Here is an 11,469-nt window from a genome sequence, read left to right as displayed (position 1 = left end):
TCTAATTGCTTCTTCCAGATTTTCTCAAGGCACAAACATTTGCTCTTTTGGCATTTGGTCCTAGTATTAGGACAACTTACAGACTGTGGGCAAAGGTTTTGTGAAAACAGGCATATTGATGCCTATGGTTAATTTTGTTTACAAAAACAGTTTCAACTAGGTATAAAAATATATTGATGTATTTAATGAATGCCCCCTGTTTTGAGTGAACATGGCAGACTCCTCTCTAGCACCTCCTGAGCATGGTACTGCAGATACAACCTGGACCTTCAATAGCTGAAGTCTGCAGGTCTACAGAGTAATATTATATCATGCTTTTAAAACAGCTGGGTACCAGGCTAGGAATATAGCCTAGTGGTAGAGTGCTCGCCTCACAAACATGAAGCCCTGGGTTTGATTCCTCAGCAGCACATATATAGAAAAGGCCAGAAGTGGTGCTTTGGCTCAAGTGGCAGAGTGCTAGCCTTGAGCAAAAAGAAGCCAGGGACAATGCTCAGGCCCTGAGTTCAAGCCCCAGGACTGGCAAAAAAGAAAAAAAGAAAAAGAAAAGAAAAGCTGGATACCAGGGCCAGGAGCTGGTGGCTCACGCCTGTAATCCTAGTTACTCAGAAGGCTGAGATCTGAGGATTGTGGTTCAAAGCCATCCCGAGCAGGAAACTCCATGAGATTCTTATCTCTAATAAACTACTCAAAAAAGCCAGGAGTGGTGCTGTGGCTCAAGTGGCCTTGAGTACAATGAGGCTCAGGAACAGTGCCCGAGCCCTGAGATCAAGACCAAGGGCTGGCAATGCCCCCCCCCCCCCCCACACACACAGCCGAGCACCAGTGGTTCATGCCTATAATCCTAGCTACTCAGAAGACTGAGATCTGAGGATCAAGGATTGAAGCCAGCTTGAAGCAGGAATGTCTCTGAGACTCTTACCTTCAATTAGCCACTAAAAAGCCAGAACAGTCCTTACTTTTATTGGAGCTCTACCACTTGGGCCATGCCTCTATCCCCTACAAAAATACTTCTTGTAACAAGTGGCTTAACTAAAAGAGCTTCTTGTAAGATAGTGGCTACCCTTAAGGTTATTATGTCAAGCAGCCACATTGACAGAAAAGATTCTGACTCCTCTAGTGACCTCCACAGGGTTGTTGTGAGGACAAATTAGACCACGCACATGACATGGTTAGTAGAGAGCCTGGAATGCAGCAAGTGCTTCACATTAATCCCAAACTAGCATTTCTGTACTGCTTAATCCTAGCGTTCACTTCCATCCCTTCAACTATCCTGCCTGTCGTTTCCCCAGGGGAGTTGGTTGTGATTGGAATCTGGAGCTTCCTGACCCCTCAAGCTGTCACTGCATCCCACACCCTGGACATACTGCAGGCCGAGTGGCTTCTGCCAGAAGGCTCTATTCCTTTTTCTTTGGAAAGCAGAGTGCTCATAGAGCGTTTGTTCATCAGGTCTAGAGCAAAAATGCCTTTTCAGTTGGTAAATAGCAGCTTCCCGTGTAACTATCCTGGGGAAATCTTTGCGAGTGCTTACTAAGCGCCTCCACTAAGGAGATAGGGGCCATACTGGATAGAAGACGCCTGTGTTGCTAAAACAAAGCACTTACCTTGTTTGTAGCTTATGAACTCACAGGCTACAAGATTCTCTTCTTCAGGCTTTAAGAAACAAAGCCCTGTTTGGCAGCTTCAGCAAACGCTTGCTTTTTTTTTTTTTGAGTAGAACTGCTTGAGCAGCTGCCTTGGCCCAGGGCTGTGGCAGAAGCTCTGGGATCCACCAACAGGCAGATGAGAAAGCCCACTCCCTCTGAAGAGCCAGGCAGCTCACCGCAGCTGAGCAGCTGAGCAGAGAGGTAACATGATTCTCCAACCTTACAAAGTAAACACCAAAGAGGCCAGGTAAAGGTAGCCTCACCCCAGCCTGATCACCAACAAAATGACTGACTTCTCCAAGGTCTCTTTTTACTCATCTGAAAAATGAGGGCATATGATGAAACGAATCCTAAACCATGACCACTGCACACAGAGGGACTAGGACAAGGATTTCTGTAGAAATCACTAGCCTTGAACAAGATACCAGATAAGGACCCCCTCCTAAAAGGGAATCTATATAATAAAATATATTTATATAAAATACTATATATAACAAACATATATATATATATATATATATATATACTGTTATATAAGAATCGTTTGAGAGAGTGGTCTATTCAGTCAGCTGGTTTATTCCTTCCATCATTCAGTTATTCAACAGGTAATATCTAGCACATGCTATGAGCTGGGCTGTACTGGGACCGTACTGCTTTTACCTGAAATGAAGTTTCCATGTCACCAGTTCAACCTCCTCTGCTCTGGACCTAACTCCCTGATCCTATCCTGACGGCTTTTGTCCCCTTGGCCCCCCTAACCCCCACGGGACAGGGCTCAAGGCATGCTTTCCTCAAGCTTCTGTGCCAGGTGCCCAGGCCTGGCCCGCTGGTCTCCAGGACCCCTGTAGGTGGCGCGAGTCGACGGGCCAGGCGGTGCTGGGCTGCGCCCCGGGGCTCTGGGGCTGCGGAAGCCGCGGTGTGAGCCGGGCCCCTCCTCACCCCTGCCCAGGCTCCTCCTCCTCACTTCTGCCCCGGCTCAGCACTTTTCTCCCGCAGAGCGCGGCTGGGTCTGACGCGAATCACGCCAGCCAGGGAGTTGTTACCTGCCTTCTCTCCAGCCTTGGCTTTCCCCAAGGGAAGCGCAGGACAAAAAATGGGAATGTGCAAACCAGCGTTCAGCAGGAGGCAGAGCAACGTCTGGGTGGCACGCAGCGCAGCAAGCGTGCTATTTTGTGCTTAAAATGACACCCCAGGACCCCCTTGCTTTGCTTGTTTAAAATGATACCCCAGGACCCCCTTGCTTTGCTTGTTTAAAATGATACCCCAGGACCCCCTTGCTTTGCTGTTGTTGTCTTCTAGCTGCACACCCTGACTGCTTGGAGAATTGGAGAAACCTGGGCTCTGCTGACTCCTCCATCCTCTCTTCATTTTCTCTTCTTTCTTCTCTCTTCTTTTCCTTTCTCTTCTCTTCTTTCTTTCCTTTTTTATTTTTCCTCCTTTTTTGTAATTAAAAAAAACAACACCCCACTGTATTATGAAGGTGACGTGCAGAGTGGGTTACAGTTCTGTAAGTCAGATGAAGAGTACGTTTCTTTTTGGACAATGTCATCCCTTTTTTTTTTTTTTTAATTTAAAAAATGTATGCACTCTTGAGCCCTGGGAAAATACAGATCAAGAAGTTTCTAGGTACTCTACCGGGAAGGTCTGTGTTTTGTGAAAAGAACTACAGGTCCCATGACAACATATAAATAAATGGTCCTTATGTTTCATTTTGATTCAAAGAGAAAACCCTGAACGTGCGCCTTTGCCAGAAATGCATTTACCTTTTTTCTTGAGCTTGAATCCTGTGTTCTCTTGTTTTTTTGTTTTTTTTTTTAAGGTTGTAAAGTGGTGGCTGAGTGTTGGAATGATTTTACTTAACATGAAGTTGCACAAAGAGCTCCATGGCGTCCCCTTCGATTACTTTTGCATTTGCTAGACAAGGCCCTGTCCCAAATGGGTTTGTGGGAAAACCTCCTCCCCCAGCCTTGGCTGTCTCCGCACACAGCTGTGTTTGTGCTACTTGGAGACAGGTGGAGAAGTTGCCTCCAGCTGAACCTGCCAATTCTCTCAGGACTGTCCAAAGAGCAGTTAAAGCTCTCTCTCTCTCTCTCTCTCTCTCTCTCTCTCTCTCTCTCTCTCTCTCTCTCTCTCTCTGACACACACACACATACACACACACACACACACACTTTTATTGTTTGTTTTTGGTGATGGTCACTTACCATGCCTGACTGTTGCACAAGGGTGGTGTGCCAGTTTGCAAACGGAGATTAAATGTCACAGTCTGTTGCCTGTATCTTCAGCCCACACAAGCGTCCTCATGGCTCCGGGTATCTTTTGAGACACTCTAGAGAGTGGGGACTTGTAGCCATGGCCACAGTGTTGTGGATCTGCTGTGAACTTGGAAAGGAGGTCCTGTCATCTCAAGGAGTAACCTTACAGGCTGGGAATGTGGCCTCGTGGTAGAGTGCTTGCCTAGCATGCTTGAGGCCCTGGGTTCAATTCCTCTGCACCACACAAAGAGAAAAGGCCAGAAGTGGCGCTGTGGCTCAAGGACTGGGGAAAAAAAAAAAAAGTAACCTTACAAGAACCTAGGAATGTTCAGGCAGCCGTGTAATTCTTTATATAGGTTAGGTGAGTCACAGAGTGGGCTAATAGAGTATTTTTCAGATTTCAGAACAGAATCTGGGGTCAGATTCTACTGTTTAATCTGGAATCAGACACTTTGGTTTTTCACTCTGAGATTGTGGCCTGGAATGCCTAATATTCCTCAGGATCCTCATCCCTTTGCTTGGGATGTTAGCTGCTGCTGCTGCTGCTGTTTCCTCTTCTTCCTCCTCTTCCTCTTCCCCCTCCCCTCTCCCCTCCTCCTCCTTCTTCCTTTTCCTTTTGTATTATGTTAATTGTTTTTTAAAAAATAATTATCTTCTTCATCCTCCTCTTTTTAGCAAAGTGTGTGTGTGTGTGTGTGTGTGTGTGTGTGCGTGCGTGCGCACGCACACTGGTCCTGTGGTCTGGACTCAAGGCTTGGAAGCTGACCCTGAGCTTGTCGACTCAAGGCTAGAGCTCTACCACTCAAGTGACTGCTCCACTTCTATACTTTTCTTTTCTTTTCCTTTTTGCCAGTAAGGGAACATATCTTCTTTACCTCATACTCCTTGGCAATAAAGATGTTCAGTAAAACCTGTCAAATGACACACATGTTGTTTGGTTTTTAAATAATTTCAAGGTGCAATTTGTTTTCTTTTAGGTTTGTTTAGTTCCACTGCCAGATATCTTGAAGCATATCTATAGAGCCAGAGGAAAAAAAAATATTCCTGGTTTAGTCTGAGTTTTCTGTAGCTCAGAAATACCACTGGCTCTGTGTGTGTGTGTGTGTGTGTGTGTGTGTGTGTGTGTGTGTGTGCGTGCGCGCGCGTGCGCGCGCGCGAATGTGCTGATTCTGGAGCTTGGGCATTATTCCTGGCTTTCCCCTCCTCAAGGCTAGCACTCTAACATTTGAGCTACAACTCTACTTCTAGCTTTTTGGTAGATAAGAATAATAAGCTTTCTTGGAGATAAGAATCTCATAGACTTTCCTGCCCTCGTTGGCTTTGAACCGTGGATCCTCAGATCTCAGACCCCCAAGTATATAGGATTACAGGTGTGAGCCACTGGTGCTCAGGTCATTAAATTTTTCAAGTGAGACTTTGGAAATGCCTTAGGACCTTCCTCTCCCCATACTCCATTATCACTGAGTCATGACAATTCTCTGAAATCTTCCTCAGGTTTGTTCACTGTTCTCCATCCTTGTTCTATTCCAAGCCATTATCACTATCATTATCATTATCACATTGCCAAAGCCTTCTTTCTGCTTCGAGTCTTATGCCTGTCTCACAATAGGTTACTCCCTAGTTACCACCTTTCCTGACTGCATTTTGTATAATCCTTGCACACCTTGTGTTTTTCTCTCCTACCACACTTCCACTGTTTGTGCTCTCTGCCATCTTTTCTGTCTTTCTTACTCTGAGTATACAATCCTTCAGGTCTTTGGACTTGCCAAACTCTCACCTCCTTACCTGTGTGCTCACTTCTTTGGGGAGGACCTCTTCTCTATTCCTTCTGGATAAATCATCGCTTCACTTGTCTCAGATTGCTATGATAAAAATCACTGCTGTTTTGATTTATTTTAAGCCTGCTTCTTCATTCATAATAGATCAAATGAAGGCAGGACCATGTCTTTTGGTCAAAAGCACATAGCAAGTGGTGAAGAAATAGATATTTTTGGATACAGCTATCATAAGAGATGTGAGCAGGTCATCTACAACAGACCTGTGACAAGAAGAAAAATAATTTCATGCAGTGTAGCAGGGGAGGATAATCTGAAGGGAGAGTCAATGATGTTTATGCATACGGAGCAAGCAAGGGGAAGAGTTATGATATGATATCCTGCGGCCTTTCTCCACTGCTATTTGAAAAATAAGAGAACAAGAACAAAAATATTTGTTTTACAGCTCTACCAAGATTCGGCCCTCCTTGCTCTCTTCCCCCTCGCTTCAAGTACATCCTGTACTTTTGGCAACATGTTGACTGGCTATTTAAAAGCTGTGAACTGTTCTGAAAATTTCACATACTGGGTTATGGGCCATGTGTGTTTGATCAAAATTCAATTACTACACTGTACCATACTTGGGAACCTATCATCCCAAGTTATGAAGTCTGACGAAATAGGCGAACCTAATTGGTTCAGTATGGAAGCAGTATCAACCAAGCTTGTTATGATAAATAGCTTCCTGTGTTAAAGGCTCTCCAGAGCTTATACGCATCTTGGCTCACCTCTTCCAGGGGACTAGGAATATTGCTTCCAGGGACCCCTAGATCATTGTCCCAGCCACATAACTGTGCAGAATTTGCTTCAACTTCTACTCCTGGAGGAGAGGTCTGGTGTGCTGTCCCACCCCTCCTTTCTCATTTCTTCATTTAGAATTTAAACACCAGATCATATCCTTTATTGTTTTTTCTTGCCAGTTGTGGGGCTTGAACTCAGGGCCTGGGCACTGTCTCTGAGCCTCTTTGTGCTCAAGGCTACTGCTCTATCATTTGAGCCACAGTGCCACTTCTGGCTTTTTCTAAGTAGTACTGGATATAAGAGTCTCATGGATTTTTCTGCCCAAGTTGGCTTCGAACCGTGGTCCTCAGATCTTAGCCTCCTGAGTAGCTAGGATTACAGGTATGAGTCACTGGCACCCAGCTAGCTTTTCCTTTTTTGATCTTACAAAAACAGTGTCAGAGTTTATGAAGTATTTCAAATACCAGAAAATGGAAAATGACATATCCTTGTACCTACTACACAGAATAGGTTCTCTTCCATGCCCCTCCCTTTTTTCTTCTCTTTGAATTCTTTCTTTTGCTTGTTGGAGCCAAATTTGTATCAGGTATATATGAGATTTATAAGTGAAATCCTGAGATACTTTAACACATTGAACCAAAAGGATGTACATCTCAGCCTAGAGTTATATAAGTTATGTAAATCTGTTTAGGTGTTGAAATGAAGTCAGAAAGGATTTCTGGTTTGCATTGTAGGAGAGATTACAGGGCTGTCTATAAAGGAAGCTTGTTAAGGAAGTAAGGAGAGACATCAAGAAACTGCCTTATAAAGTAGAAACTATTTCCACGCTTTGGGGCTGTTATGGACATTTAATACATAATTTTCTTGGAGTGTTGTTTTGATTGGGTTACAAGTATTCTGTTTTAGTGATCCCAGGAAAGGACAGAACACCTGGGTGATGGTCAGTTTAATGTTTGTGAAATGGTCTCAGTAGCACAGGCATTTTCCTCAGCAGTTAGTTTTAGATCCAGGATGATTGTCATGCATTTACCCTTCATTCAAGTTAAGTACTTGCAGTCACCTTCCTTCGGTTTGCTTTCCTTTTCTCCACCATTTTTATTAGACCACCTTGTTTCAAAACACACAATGTGAAATGCATCATCTCCCCAAGAACCTTAGTCCTAAGCAAGAGCCTTAGCTTGTCCTTGACAAGGACTCCTTAACACCTAGCAGAGGAGTCACTTAGCACCTAGCAGAGGAGTGGAGAGCCTGGGAAGGAGGCCGAGGCCGAGGGCGGGGCAGTTACTGGGTTCACACTCAGCGGCTTTCTGCCCTTCCCACTACCCTCAGAGGCACTGTCAAAACTGCAATTAACTGAGAAGTTAGCATTCTCCCATGGTTTCTTTGTCATTCTTCTTTTCCTCCATCAGGTGGATGTAAGTACCACCATCCTCCTATACTTTTTCAAAAAAGTATTTTTATTGTCTTCAAGTGGCTGTTCAAAGGAGTTGCCATTCCACAAAGTGGTTTATGTATGCCACACATCTTCCATAATTTTTAAAGCAAAACTTTCAACACAGAGTGCTCCCCTAAAACTTCCCAAAACAGAACCTAGATTTATCTTGTTTTGGTTTGGGGAGTGAATATTTTTTAAAAAATATTTATATAAGACTTCTGTTTGTTTGTTTCAACAGTCATGGAGCTTGAACTCAGGACCTGAGCACTATCTCTGGCTTCTTTTTGCTCAAGGCTAGCACTCTACCACTTGAGCCACAGCACCACTTCTGCTTTTTCTGTGTATGTGGTGCTGAGGAATCGAACCCAGGGCTCCATATATACGAGGCTTGGGAGTGAATCTTGCTTGCTTGAATATTACTGGAACAGCCAGCATAAATGCTAGTATCTATATATAGTAATTAAGGAAATAGTCCTTGTTACTCTAAAAGGGACCAGGCTCTGCTTGATTGCAATAAAGCTACATAATAAAGAATGTCTGGAATATAAAAAATAACTGAAAAAGAAAAAGAAAAAATAAAAGAAATAACCAACCCTTTAATGGGGTCAAAGCTGTGGCTCAGTTGGTGGTATGCTAGCCAATGAAAGAAAACAGACTTAGGTACCGAGTTCCTGTCCCAGTCTCAGACAAGAAAAAAGAAAAGAGAAATCAAAGGAAGACACTTATTAGCTTGTGGTTACCGCAGAGAGAGTAGACAAATGGACTGATACATTTTATAGAGGTGGATGAAGTTTAACAAAAAATATAGTATCTTTTCTAATGCAATGAGATAAGAAACTTGTTTTTTTCTTCGTGTAAAGTTGATGGTTCCTTCATGAATCTTGATGTCTTATTTTAAAACACAGATTTGCTCAGTACAGGTCAAATCCCATTATAGTACATATCAGTTTTACAACAATTGTCTTGGGCTGGGAATATGGCCAAGTGGTAGAGGGCTTGCATTGTATACATGAAGCCCTGGGTTTGATTCCTCAGCACCACATATACAGAAAAGGCCAGAAGTGGTGCTGTGGCTCAAGTGGTAGAGTGCTAGCCTTGAGCAAAAAGAGGCCAGGGACAGTGCTCAGGCCCTGAATTCAAGGCCCAGGATTGGCAAAAAAAAAAAAAAAATTGTCTCAGTAATCACAATAAACATTTTGTTGCGATAAAAGTAGTATCAAATCTGGGCACTAGTGGCCCATGCCTACCATCTTAGCTACTCAGAAAGCTGAGACATGAAACCCATCATCATTTCTTTAAACCCAACATATCTTTAGCAGTGTGAATTAACTGAGGTGAGCACAAAAATTGCTATTGTCTTTCATAGCTTAGTAAAGTATATTAAGGTGAACATCCATGTCAGCAGCCTATAAGTTACCTGGAGCCCTGAATATGTATTTCATATCAATTATAGCCCATATGTCTTCCATAATAACAACTACTTGCAATCACTTCTTTGCATTTTTAAGCTATTATGATCTAGGTATGTGCCCTGAAATATTTTATCATGGCAACATAAGTTTAAAGTTTTGTTGTTGCTTGTGTTTTGGTTTTGACACCAGGAATTGAACCTAGAGCTTCTACCATTGAATGATACCCCAACTCCTGCACAACAAATTCATGAAGTGATTCAATGTGTTTCTCTGGTCTTTGATTTCCGGGGGGGTTGACAGTGGAATCCAGAGGCTTGATTGAACTCAGATTCAATTCCTTTTAGCAATATTATAAATGATGTGCTCTTTCATGAAAAGTTAGGGGATGGCAGTTTCACTTTTGCTTTTTATAATTATTATTTTAGTATCTCAGTGATACTCAAGGCCTAGATTCATTCATTTGTTGGAGACTTCAAAATACCATTTTGAGCTAAGTGCTACTAGTAACCATGCCTGGAACCCAGCTACCTGAGGAACTAGGATAGAGGATTGAGGGTCTAGGCTAGGAAGAGCAGCAACAGTTTTGAGTCCTTTTCTCATCGTATAGCTGGCCACAGTGGCACATACCTGTCAACCCAAACTACACGGGAAGCTAAGATTAGGAACAATGGTGCCAGATCAGAATGGGTAGAAAAGTCTTTGGGACTCCATCTCAGTATAGGAAACTAGACATGGTAGCAGTCATTCCTGTGCTTCCAGGAAGGGAGGAAGACCCTACCTCAAAAGTAATCAGTGAGAGGGCTGGGGATATGGCCTAGAGGCAAGAGTGCTTGCCTCGTATACATGAGGCCCTGGGTTCAATTCCCCAGCACCACATATACAGAAAATGGCCAGAAGTGGTGCTGTGGCTCAAGTGGCAGAGTGCTAGCCTTGAGCAAAAGGAAGCCAGGGACAGTGCTCAGGCCCTGAGTCCAAGGCCCTGGACTGGCAAAAAAAAAAAAAAGTAATCAGTGAGAAACAGGGCTGGAGGTATGGCTCAGAGATATCAGAGATATCACACTCAGCCAAGCAAATATAATACCTCTGTACCCAATAACCCAAAGCCCCAGTACTGAGATATATATATATATATATATTCATATTATATATGCATATTATCTGGAATATAATTGTAGAAGGAGGCACTTATCTCCTTATCTCCATTAGGACTTAGCTCATTTAGAATAGACAAGGTAAATGCTTGATTTTTAAATTTACCACTTCTGAAGGGAGTGAATTGGGGTCTTTTATATCTCTAGAAGGTGATCTTTTAGCTGTTTCTTTATTTGAATATTATTGTAAACTCATAGACTTGTAATTTTTTTTGGTGGAGGGGGCAGTCCTAGGGTTTGAATTCAGGGCCTGATGCTGTCTCTGAGCTTTCTTGTTCAAAGCTTGCACTCTACCACTTAAGCCACAGCTCCACTTGTGGTATTTTTTGCTGGTTAATTGGAGATAAGAGTCTCACGGAAGGCAGCTGTGCTCACTAAAATGTACTCATTACCTGACTTATGAAACTGTAACCCCTCTGTTTATCCCCTTTACAAACAATTTAAATTTTAAGAAAAAACAGTCTTGTGGACTTTCCTGTCATATTTGGCTTAGAACTCTCATCCTTGGATCTCAGGTTCTTTCTTTCTTTCTTTTTTTGTGCCAGTACTGGGCCTTGGACTCAGGGCCTGAGTGCTGTCCCTGGCTTCTTTTTACTCAAGGCTAGCACTCTGCCACTTGAGCCACAGCACCACTTCTGGCCGTTTTCTATATGTGTGGTGCTGAGGAATCGAACCCAAGGCTTCATGTATATGAGGAAAGCACTCTTGCCACTAGGCCATATTCCCAGCCCAGATCTCAGGTTCTTGAATACCTAGGATTACAGTCAGAAGCCACTAGTGCCTGACTAATTTATTGTAGTTAATATTGAAGTTGATATTGTCCCATGTTGGGCTAATAGGAGCATCTTCCATCACCCTGAGTCTTAGGACATGGTCCAGTGGTTTCTCATAGTTCCTTGCTATCTGGCCTGTCAAGATATTCCAGGCACATCTGGTACATTTCATAGGCCAGATTTGAAATCAGCATTTATCCAAGAATCCCTGGTTTCCCTAATGGGAAATGATACTATGAAAC

The sequence above is a fragment of the Perognathus longimembris genome, chromosome 7, assembly GCF_023159225.1.
Source record: "Perognathus longimembris pacificus isolate PPM17 chromosome 7, ASM2315922v1, whole genome shotgun sequence".
Lineage (NCBI taxonomy): Eukaryota > Metazoa > Chordata > Mammalia > Rodentia > Heteromyidae > Perognathus > Perognathus longimembris.
This window is presented reverse-complemented; position numbering follows the sequence as displayed.